General features: G+C 41.1%; 1 long non-coding RNA gene across 2 annotated transcripts in view; it reads left to right on the top strand.

Moving 5' to 3' along the window:
• Positions 1-396: 396 nt before the first annotated feature.
• The window catches only part of LOC114006759 (uncharacterized), a 28,810-nt gene continuing 17,111 nt past the window's right edge, over positions 397-12,095 (top strand). For both annotated transcript variants that reach the window (XR_003548440.1, XR_003548441.1), the window contains exon 1: positions 397-467. This is a non-coding gene — a long non-coding RNA (uncharacterized LOC114006759). The remainder of the gene's footprint in view (positions 468-12,095) is intronic.

A 12,095-nucleotide genomic window follows, 5' to 3' on the forward strand; every position in this document is an offset into this window, starting at 1 on the left:
CGGTTTGAGTCTCGGATCCAGTGGCTTGAAACTCACATCGGGTGCAAATGTGTGCTCAAGATCCTGAGAGGAGGATGGAGAACGCATTGTGTAATGGCCATACTCCCTGTGTGTGTGTGTGTGTGTGTGTGTGTGTGTGTTGGGGGGTGATTTCTCATTTTCTGTCTATCTCTACAGCAGGTGAACATTTCCTATAGAAAAAAAAAAAACTCTCAAAAAAAAAAGAAAAGATACAATTCATGAATTTCAAGTAAAGGGAGATTACCAGGTGAGGGCAGAGTCTGCAATTAACTGCACTGCAAAAAGCACTGTGTCATAATTCTGCAAGAAATATTCTAGAAGCATGAACAAAGCAGTGAGGGGGCTATAATTCTGATGGATAGAAAAAGGGCACACCCACAAATGGCTGCTCAGAAGAAGTGACACTTCAGCAAGGCTGTGATGAATGAGGACTCATGGAGTGCCAGGTACATAGGGTACTGGGTGAGTGTTAGGCCATTTCAGATCGAGGGACAGAACTGGCAAAAGCAAGTAGACAGGAAAATGTACGGGATTTTGAGAAAATAGCAAATGGGGACATGACGACAGATGAAATCACAGAGGGGATGGTAGCTAGATTATAAAATGCTAATGTGTGCCAGCTAAAATAGTTGGCTTTTTATTCTGAGACAGTTGGAGGTGGGGGAAGGGTTTTAGTGGTTTTAAGCAGGGACTAGACATGGCTCATTTTGTGTGGAGGTTGGACTGGGTATGTGTGTGGGTTGGGATGAGAACTGAAAAGCAGTGAGCCTATTTAGAATGGTCAGAGACAGGGAGTTTCAGCGAAGATGGAGAGCTGTGGACCTTTTGAAGATGTATTTAAGTTTATTTATTTTATTCATGATGGAGGGTGTGTGCATCCACATGACAGAGAAAAGTATCACTGACAGGGTCTTATCATTTGGTAATCCCCTCTCCTGGCCCTCTGGCTTGTCAGGATCTTGGGCACATGCTCATGCACCTAATATATTCTCAAGCCAAGAGGTACAAACCACTTATGACCATGTGGCTTCCAGCATTGCTGTTTAGTCTGCTACCAATGGCACTACCAGGCTGGGCCTGAGGAAACTTTGAAAGCAGCATGGCGAGACTTGGAGTTTGTACTATGTCTCTGTCATCTGCTCCTTTGGGTTCACCCTCAGCTTATCCTTAGGAGGCTGGCTTCCATGGACTGCCTCAGTGGGCTCACTTCTGTTCATGGCTTTCCACTGGTTTCAGTCAACGGGAAAATCCAGCAGAAAATCTGGTAGGTGAGGCTGAGTGAGATTGGGACATTTATTCCCCTGACTTCCTTCCATGCCAGGGACATGATAAGCTGTTCGTGTTCTTTACTAAAGGCCACGCCTCCATGGAATTCTCTCTCTCTGCTCTGGTAACTTAACACCCACCTAGATGTACTCACTAAAAGGGTACTGCATCTCCCCTGTGGCTTTTCTAGAACTTTCACCAAGTTTTGTAAGAGAAAGACAGAATTCAAGTGATGCAATGCCCTCAACCTCCATCATCCCAGTGGCTGAACTGATCTCTCACTTGCCCATGACATCATCTCAAGATAGTTGAGCTGTCATTTAGCTAATGTGAATGGGTCTCTGTCTCCCCAGACCCAAGCCCTCCTGATAAATACAGTGCAGAAAGGGCCTCTATGCAGCAAATGAAGGAGGCACGGGAGCATGATGGATGGAATAAGTAAATGTCTTGAGATCAGAAGTCTGTGCTTCACTTCTAATTCATCTCCTTACCAGCTGCACTGCTTAAGGCCGTAGAACGCCAGCTTTCTCCATCTGTGAAATGGGAGATAAAAATAGCCTGGACATCAGAAGATGGCTCTGAGGCTCACTTACAGGAAGCTGAGTGGAAGGCCTCTGCCCAAAATACCACTTATTGTTGTCTTTAATATAAGGTCAGGCCTCAAACCTAGGTATCCTGAACCCCATCCCAGCATACTTGCTAAAAATCATACTTTCATCTCCCTCTCTTTAAAGATCTGTGGACCCGTCTCAGCAAAAGAAGTCCCATTTGAAAAGTGTTTAACTTCTAATGCAGATATAACAAGTCGTTTCTCAGTTTCACTGTATCTGCAAAGCCTTCTATAATTCAACATCAAATATTTATTATTACATTTATTAAAGTTTTAATAATTTAGCATCTCCTGCATGTAAGATAGAAGCTTAGCTAACTGGTTCCCCTTTTCCAACCTGGGTCACTTCAATATTTATATTCCAAAGTCTCCATTTGAGTTTCATTTAGCAGAGGCTGTGTCTTGAGCCCTCCACCCGAACTGATAGTCACTAGGGGCTACAGCCTCCCCAATGGCGAAGACTAACAGAAATCTGGGCCTGAATGGTGTTTGAAGAGATTTATCGAGGCTGGGCAGAAACTCATCCTAATAGACTTCATTTTTAATATGATCACTAAACTAAAATGGGGGAAATATAGATGTCTCCAGGCTCACTGGCTGAGTGACAGTTAGCAGGGAGATTGTGGAGCAATGTGGGTGCAGAGTAGATTCATCTGGTAGGGAGCGTGGAAGCCTTTACAGTAATGCTTATCAAAGGGGCCTCGTTTCCCTAAAAAGGGGGGGCCATGGTGGTGCATGCCAAATACTAACACCCAAGTTCCATGACCCCAGCTGTGAGTGCTAGGGACACTTCTCTTCCCATTTAACATTCCATTTTGACTTGCATAAAGAACATACCTACTCAGTAAAGCAAATGATGAACAAAAGCAAAAACAGAAAGTCCTCAGAGATTATCTCTCCATCTTTCAGAGAACCCCCTTGCCTCAGCAAGAGCCAACATCTACTAATCAGTCACCCAACGACCTGGTTCAAATCCTGATGCTGCCACTTACTGCTCAGGTTACAATGAGTAAATAATTTTAAGTTTTTGTGCCTTAGTTCATCTGTACGTAACAGTGACTACACCACAGGTTGTGAAAAATCAGGAATAATACATGTAAAAGACTTAGAGAAGGGGGACCAGCAGATGACGTAGTGGTTATTTCACTGGACTCCCAAGTAGTTGACTGTGGTTTGAGTCCCAGACCCAGCCTCTTAAAATTCCAAGAGAATAGAGAAGAATGTATTATAGTGTGGCCATCCTCCCTGGGAGGAGGTGGGGTGTGATTTCTTGCTTTCTGTCTCTCTATCTGGCAAGTGCATAAGCCCTATAGCAAAAAATCTCTCTAAAAAAAAAAAAGAAAAGAAAAGAAAAGAAAAAAAGACTTAGGCATAGACATAAAGTAAGCATTTAATCAAGGCTTTCTGGGACCAGCAGGTGGCGTGGTGAATAAGATGCTGGATCCCCATATGGCTGATTGTGATTTGAGTCCCAGACCTGGCAGCTTGCCTTCTCACTTTTTCTCTCTGTCTGTCTCTCTCTTGTGAGCACTTATGCCCTATAGCAAATTAAAAATAATAATAAATAAATTATACTCAAAAAAATAAAATAAAGGCTTATTACCAGTGACTATAAGGCTAAAAGTTTAAATGTGTTATCTCAATCAATTCTCAGAAATATCTAAGGATATAGCATGAATTTTTATTCCTGGCTACCTGCGTTGGCTCTGTGGTAACACAATGCTCTCTGATGCCAAGGCCACATGGGAAGCTCCTGAGTGCCTGAAATGTCCCTGGACAGGCCTGTGTGTATATGCCCTTGACCCTGGCTGAGGCTGGAGTAGACTGCAGTGTAGGGACCTGTGTGGGTATCTGTCTCTCTTTGTTATGGAAGAAACAAATAAATAAACGTTAAAATATCTTTCCCATTTACAAATAGAAAACTGAGGCTCAGAAAGTTAAAGTAACTTAGCTGGTAGGTGGTGGAACTGGGCTTGGAACCCCAGCAGTCAGGCTCTGGTTCAACTGAATTTCACTTGCTCTTTGGGAAAGGACTATTTGTGTGAGGAACTGAGGAAGGGGCAAGTTGCGGGGACCATGATAGACTTGAAAGTCTACCTAATGAGGGTTGGAGAAGCCCACTCCTGTATCAGTATCCCCACTAGAAGGGGGAATGTACACTTCAAGGTTGTCCACAAGGTATATGCATGTGCTCATGTGCACATGTGTGTGTGCGCACACACCTCCAATAAGAGGAAGACATCTTGAGTATTTGGTGATATGTGTCCTGTATCAAGGGACTTCCCTCCAAACTCTCCTGCCTGGATTCTTCCTAAGCCAGGTTCCCCATGTAAAGCAGCAATTGGCTGAGCCCTGCTCCTGCTCACCCCACACGTCCTCTTATTCTCTCTTTCCTGATGCCTAACAGGATTGGAGGGAGGAGACAGACATCCTTTCTCTTTACGGCTCCTATACTGTGAACTGTATCTTCTTATCATCTGATCACAGTCACAGCGTATCTGTGTCATATGGCTGTTTCTTTACCTGAACTACAATTCCTACTACATCTCAAATTTCACATTCATGAAGTGCCATTTACATGTGAAGGGCTGCACCAGGTCCTCTGTATACATCATGTAAGCTTCACATGACCACATGCGGGAAACACGGTCGTCCCTATCCTCCAGGTTCTGACATTGAAGTTCAGGCAGGTGTCCTGACAGCCCAAGCAGTTCAGGTAGCAAATTGTGGAAATGGGGTTTACATCCATGCCTATATGAATCCAAAGTCTATGCTCTTTCCTAACTCTCCTTCCCTTCCTGATATTTCTATTTATAAAGTTCATTTTTAAATAAAAATAACATAGTATGTACATGCCAGAGAAAAAGGGAGAGAGAATCACCTTCCACAGGGTCGCATCATACCTCATTCTTCCTTCTCACAGTTTTCCAGCTCATCAGGGTCTTGGGCTGCGTGCATGCACCCCGTGTATTTTCAGGCCGATCCAAGGATCCGAACCTGCACTCAGCTGTGTGACTTCCAGCACTGCAGCTCAGCTTGCTCCTGACTGTCTCACTAAGCAAGGCCTGGTCATTATATTCTAGAGTCTAACAGAATGTCCATCATATAGTAACAAGCATGCATTTTTTTGAGGATTTTACCTTACTAAGTCAGAAAGTACACATTTTCAGAAAGTACACATTTCCAGAACACACTGATTCTGACTAGAGGTACTGCCTGGGCCCCAGCCAGACCCCAGTATTTGGAGCACTCCCACATAAGCAGCCACTGGGACCTGGTGCAGGGAACAGACTACCTTCAGATGCCCTCAGTCTTTGCTGACTTTGCTGTCCAGATAGTCCACAGCTGAGAAACAAGACAGGCGAGGGGAGGAAAGAGCAAGCATGTTCTGCCTCTCATCCTTCTCTCAATTCCCTGCCCCTACACCTGCTTGATTGAACTGGGGTTCCCTCACTGGGCAGGCCACTTCAGGCTCCTGTGCCTTGTCCATAAAGAGAACATTTGTGGTTTTTTTCTTGTCCTACATTCACTTTTTTCTCTGTCCTGATTATTCCCTGTGTAATTACCTTACCTGGAATCCCAGTCCATGTGGTTATGTTCCCCTCTTGCTCATTTCAAAGGTGGGGTGGTGACCCACATCTAGTTAATTAGAGCAATTAGAGCACTTTGTCTCTCGAGGCATTGATTGGAGATATTGGCAGATGTCCCAAATGGACAAAACAGAAAATCATATCTTAGCAATGAGGAATATGGACTCAAGAGTCAGACTGTCAGGATTCAGATCCTGCCTCTGCCACTTACTGCCTGGGTGACCTTGAGCAAGTTATATAACCTCTCCGCGTCTTAGTTTCCCCATGCAGTAAGAGGAGGTGGGACCAGCAGTTAGTAGTCGCCCACGATTCGAGTCTCAGACCCGGTGGCTTAAACTCATGCTGGGAGTGTATGTGTGCATGCCCAAGATCCCGAGAGGAGAATGGAGGAGAAGGGATTGCGGTGTGGCCATCCCCCCTGGGGGGGGGGTGATTTCTCGCTTTCTATCTCTCTGTCTTTCTCTGTCTTTCTGGTGCACATGCCCTATAGCAAAAACCTCTCCAAAAAAAAAAAAGAGGAGGTAACAACGGATTAAGATTTAATGAGCTCATTTCAGTCAAGTACTTGGAACAGTGCCACATAATAAAGAGCTACTGCTGCTCTTCCTCAGTGCCAACGCTTAAGCCATTGGGAAAGAGGTCATCTCTTTACCTGGTGAGGCAAATCTGAGGTCACAAGCCTCAAATGGTTGGTGAGATGTGCCTGGAAAGGAAGTCAACCCAGAGAAGAGATGAGGGATAAAACAGGACAGGAATACTGAGTCCCAATAACTGGAAGCATATAAATCCAGCTATGCCAACCGTTACTACGACCTTGGAGTTTTCAGGGGCTAGATTGTTTTCTATTTAAGCTAGGTGAATAAATCCAGCTTTGCCAACCATTACTACGACCTTGGAGTTTTCAAGGGCTAGATTGTTTTCTATTTAAGCTAGGTGATCTAGTCCTTGTTTTCTACCCAGTGCATTAATATACACAAACTTCAGTGGGCATTAGAATCACCTGTGGACTTGTTAAATCAGATGGCTGTGCCCATGTCCAAAATATCTGAGTCAGTAGGTATATCAGTTTTCTGTGGCTGCTGTAACTAGTTACCACAAACTGAGATAGCTTAAATCAACCAGAAGTCCAAAATCAGTATCACTGGGCCCAAATCCAGAGTCAGCAGGGCTACACTCTCTCTACAGGCTCTTGGGAGAACCTCTTCTTTGCCTTTTCCAGCTTCTGGGGGCAGTTAGCATTACTTGGTTTATGACTGCATCCCTACAATCTCTACCTCCATTTTCACATCACCTTCACCTCTGTGTATGTCAAATCTCCCTCTGCTTCTTTCTTACAAGGGCACTTGCTATGCTATTTTGGGCCCATCAGATAATCCAGAATAACTCATTTTGAGATTCTTAATAACATCTGCAAAGACCTCTTTTCCAAATAACCATTTATAATTGGTTATAACATAAATTATGCATATGTTATATTTTCATGTTTTATTATTGTTAAATGTTATAACATTTATAACAGGTTCTAGGGATTGGTTCTGAGACCTCTGGGAGTCGTTATTAGTCTACTATAGATGGAGTCTGAGAATTTGCATTTTTAACAAGTTTCTGAGTGATGCCGAAGCTACTGGTCCAGGGACCACGCTTTGAAAACCAGTGACCAGGGAGTACTTGATAATATTAGGTTGCCTGGAAAGTCATGACATACTTTTCTGTTTTTCTATGTAAAAATGGATCCTGACTTTCCCTGATAATCCAATACTTCAAAATTTGGCTCAGGGATTCTCTCTTCTGTGTGGCCTTTCATTTAACCCCTGGGTGGGTTTTTCCACTTGGCTTTGTGCCCTTTTTTGGCCCTGAACTTTCCCTCTACCCTCTTTAACGCTCATGAAATATGGCATCTCTTTGCAGTTTTGCCTCCTTTAATACACTGAAATGCTTGTCTTACTGTTTATATATCTCCAATACTTACCCAGGTATATACAAAGGTGTTCAGTACATTCTCCATGCTTGGAACTGAAAGACCAAAATAACCAGGGGACACTCTTAATTCTATTCAGAACTAATTCAATGTGAAGACTGTCACCAAGTGAGCAATGCCAGCTTGCATTCTGATGTCCCATTATTTTTTTCAACATAGCTTGGGAATTAGCAGTATTTCACCATTTCATTTCCATTGATTTGAGATCATAGAAAAATCGCTGAGGGGTTTCAAACGCTGGGTTTTTGCAGATGATTATTATTCTAGCTATAATAGCTATTCTCACATGTGTCTTATAAGAAGAACCAGCTCCAGGTGAAATTGTGAGGAAGGCCCAGTATGGGGCAGAAAGTGTTGTTTCCATGCTTCTCTCTCCATGGAATCTTTCCTTTCACCTTTTAACTCAGTCTTGTCCCATGCTTCTGGCTTCACCGTGAGACTCCTGAAAGCAGAGGTGGGCCTGATTGATCACTGTATTTTGATGGTACCTGGCACACAGCCTGGCACACAGGAGAGGCCCAGTAGGATTTTTTTTTTCAGAATTGAAAGAAATCTGCATGCAGTTTTGCTGGAGCCTGTTCCTCCACCTTTGCATCTGGCATCATTACTTGTCTTCAGTGCTAAAAATCTCATTCTCAGCAGCTTCCTGCTGGGATAGGCTGGAGAATAGGGGCACCCAGGGGAGAGTTCTCTTCTTTTGCCCTTCAACCTCTCAGAATTGAAAGACCTCCCTCCTGCCTTAGACGCCACACAGCCAAGACTTAGCCTCAGTTCATGGGTAATTGCCAATTTTTTCTCTCCTGAACACATCTTGCCTAATTCTCTTGGTCAAGAATATCTTCTTTTACTGACGGAAATGTATTGTCTTATTGTGAACAAGAACTCTTATTTTTCAGTAACAGTTCATTTCAGCTTCATTGAGATTTTTTTTTACCAAATTGAGATACTGAGTTTGTTTTGAGTATATGTCTGTCTTACTATGTTTTTTTCTTAGTATAATATAAATGAGTTTTTTATATTTTATATTTAATGGCTTATGATAATACCTTTTTATGTAGTTACATAAAAAATGCGTAAATATGAATTCAAAAGAAAGAATATCTTCTTTATTTTCCAACCCTCCAAGGCACTCTTTGTCTATACCATATTCAAATCTTAATTATTCTGTAACTATTTCTGCTTACATAAAGCCACAGATCTAGCATACTCTACTAAAATTTATGTACTCATTTAAGTCTTCCCCAAACACCAAGACACAGGGATTGATGTGAGCCTTCAATACTAGAATATGAGGGACCAGCAGTTAGTGTAATGGCTATGTCGCTGGACTCCCACGTAGTCGACTGTGGTTTGCATCCCAGACCCGGTGGCTTAAAACTCACGCCAGGCGCGTGTGCGTGCGTGACCAAGATCCTGAGAAAAGAATGGAGGAGAAGGGATTGTAGCATGGCCATCCCCACAGGGGGTGACTTCTTGCTTTCTGTCTCTCTGTCTCTTTCTGTCTGTCTGGTGAATGCATGTGCCCTATAGCAAAAACCTCTCAAAAAATGTATGGGAAATACATATTATGGAAACTAAACATAAGTTCTTAAAACTTTTTGAGTCAAAATATACTCATACTTTAATTCCACTTTTTCCATGATGTTTTTTGAAGACCCCTTACATTAGCATCACAGAAGTATCTTCCTCTCTCCTCTAGGGCATTATCCCCTCCATCATCCAAAGGTAATCTCTATTCTTCTTTTGTTTGTTTGTTTGTTTTTTATTTCAATTTATTTATTTGCATTCATTCACTGTACATCATTACAGCATACAAAATGAGATTTTTCCATCCAGAGTACACTGTATATTGTCTCAGTCAAGCACATCAACAAACATGTTATTGTCAGCAAATGATCTTCCATTTCTTGTTTTCTGTATGTTTTGCTTTTTTCACCCCATCCTTGATTCCCTATCTCTTACCCTCTGCCATCTCCCACTCTCCTCCCAACCATCTCTGGTATCTATGTTTGCTTTCTATACCGTTTTCCCCACACATTTTATTGAATCACCAAAGACCCTAATCAATCCAAATACCCTCATAGCAAACACAGGTGACATACACATTTCCATGAACACAAGTTCTATAAAGTAGCACCTAGCTGGGGCTACATATCCTACTGCAGTCATTGAATAGATATATTTTTTTCCTGAAACTTTTTTTTTGTAACTCAATTTACATCCCTTCCCTAAGCATCATCACAACACACAAAAATGTGATCTCCCATCCAGTACACACTGCATAGTGACTCAATCATGCACATTACAAAAAATTTTCCCTACATAACCTAACTACTTTCAATGGTGAGTTTACTCATTACTACTAAGAAAACCAGTTTTAACTTAAATCAAAGAAACACCAAGGAACTTTGTTTAAAGCCAGGAAACAGGTTAGGATTCTGTTCAAATGGTAGGTGCATGAACCTATCAGTCTCATGTACTTTTACCTTCTGTTCTGGTTCAATTTTCCTGATTAAATTCTGGGATATAATATTCAACTCCAGACTTGTCCCTATGATTAAGTTGGCCACTTTCTTAGTTTTTGGACTCTTATTTCCACGTGTCTGTGTTTAATTTTCCTGATACAGCACACCCTTGAGAACTTCTTGGAGATCTGGTCTGGTGCTGGTAAATTCCTTCAGGTTTTGTTTATCTGAGAATATTCTTGTCTTTTCTTCCCACCTGAAAGATAATCTTGTCGGGTACAGTATTCTTGGCTGAAATTGCTTCTCTCTTAACACTTTGAATATATCTTCCCAATCTCTCCACAGTCATCCATGTGGAGTCTAGTACCCTTAATCACTAGGCTACAGGACTGGCCCTAAAACTAGGTTTTAAATCTTTATATAAAAATACATATTCTTTTGTGTTTGAACTCTGTAATTCAATATTATATTTGCAAGATTTGTCCATGGTGTTGTGTGTGGTTGTTGGGTTCAATCATTTTTGTCTTTAATAGTTTTCTATTATATCATTTCTATAATTTATTTACCTATATTTTTATTGATAGACATTTGTATTTTTATCCCAACTCCTTGGCAATCAAAATGAGTGCTACCATTAGTATTTTTGTAAGAATTATTTGTGGTACATATATATGCATTTCTATAAGGAATATTCTTAGAGGTGGAAATGATGGATTATATAGAACAGGCATATGTCCAATTTTAGTAGATAACAGTTTACATAGTGGTCATACTAATTTATATTCCCCCTATGAAGATACAAAAGTTCCAGTTGCTCCATATCCTCACTAACATATCTTTATCATTGGTTATTTTAAATTTAGTCACTCCAAAGGTTTACATCTGACTGCTAAGTTGTTCTGCCTCTCATAGTGGGAGGTCTCTCATATTATTCCAAGAATTAACACATACTAAAAATCAAAGAATCAACTTGCAATGCACCTTCAAGTTTTCCTTTTCAATCCTGCTGTAACATTCACTTTCTGTTTCCTCTGGACTCTGCTCTTCCATGCAGTCTTTTCTCTAATCTGTTGTAATTCCATGGCAGTATTATTGGTTATCTATAATTATGATCTATTACTTTTTAATTTCTAACACACCATCTGACTAAAACTTATTAATTCTTTAAATGCTCATGATATGCTTGCCTGAGCAATGCCGTGTCAAACAAGGGTTATTAGTGCAGCTTGAAAAACTCGATCTACATAGTGCATATTCTTTCAGATGCTGATGATAGCAATCTTGTATCTATCATCACAGATCAGAGGTTAAAACCTGGCTTCTTCATATACTATAGAAAGCATCATCTTCACACCTCAGGTTATTTACTTTCTGATTGATTGATGGATAAATAAAATGAACATAAATATATAATCACTTCATGGGGTAGATACAGACATGTAATAAAATAATTTTGGTTAAGCATTTGGCACATAAATGATCAGTAGACGTGAGCTATTATTATTACCATATGAGATACTATTGTCTGTGAGGAAGGCATTGTTATTCCTATTTTGCAGACGAAGTAATAAAAACTTAGAGAATCAAACTCAACAGAGATCAGATAGTTCTCACACATGGTAAAAATGGAATTCTAACCCAGCCCTAACCAGCCACAGAGGGTTACCACCAGCCTGTCTGACAGTAGTATCTTCTGTACCTTCATTGAAATCTTAAACACAGTGTCTTCAGTATAGAACTCTGAGGACAGCCAGTAGAAACCTTTCAGTTCTGACAAGGTTGTTGGGTCTCTTTCAGAATGGCCTTTCAATCAGTTGGTCCTTCGATCTTTAAAATATGTAATGTAAAGAGACCTTAGCACATGCTGAAGATGACCAGTTTAAGGTTTAGTAGGACTAGAGCCATTCTGAAATTAAGACTGGACTCTAATGAAAACAATCTAAGAGTCATAGGGATATCTGTTTGAGGAATGGTCAGATCAGAAACCAGGAATAGGTATTTGAAGGGATCAGGATAATTACTCAGGAGAAAGTGATTGACTGATTGTAGTGGGGAAAGATTTACCCATGCTTATATCTTGTATCTATAAATACTAAGAATATGTTGGGTTTTTTGATACAGTTGATGGTACTTGCTGACTGACTCCCTGTAACCAGTTTCAGAAA

This window comes from Tupaia chinensis, unplaced genomic scaffold (assembly GCF_000334495.1).
Source record: "Tupaia chinensis unplaced genomic scaffold, TupChi_1.0 Scaffold000081_1, whole genome shotgun sequence".
In the NCBI taxonomy this organism is placed as follows: domain Eukaryota; kingdom Metazoa; phylum Chordata; class Mammalia; order Scandentia; family Tupaiidae; genus Tupaia; species Tupaia belangeri.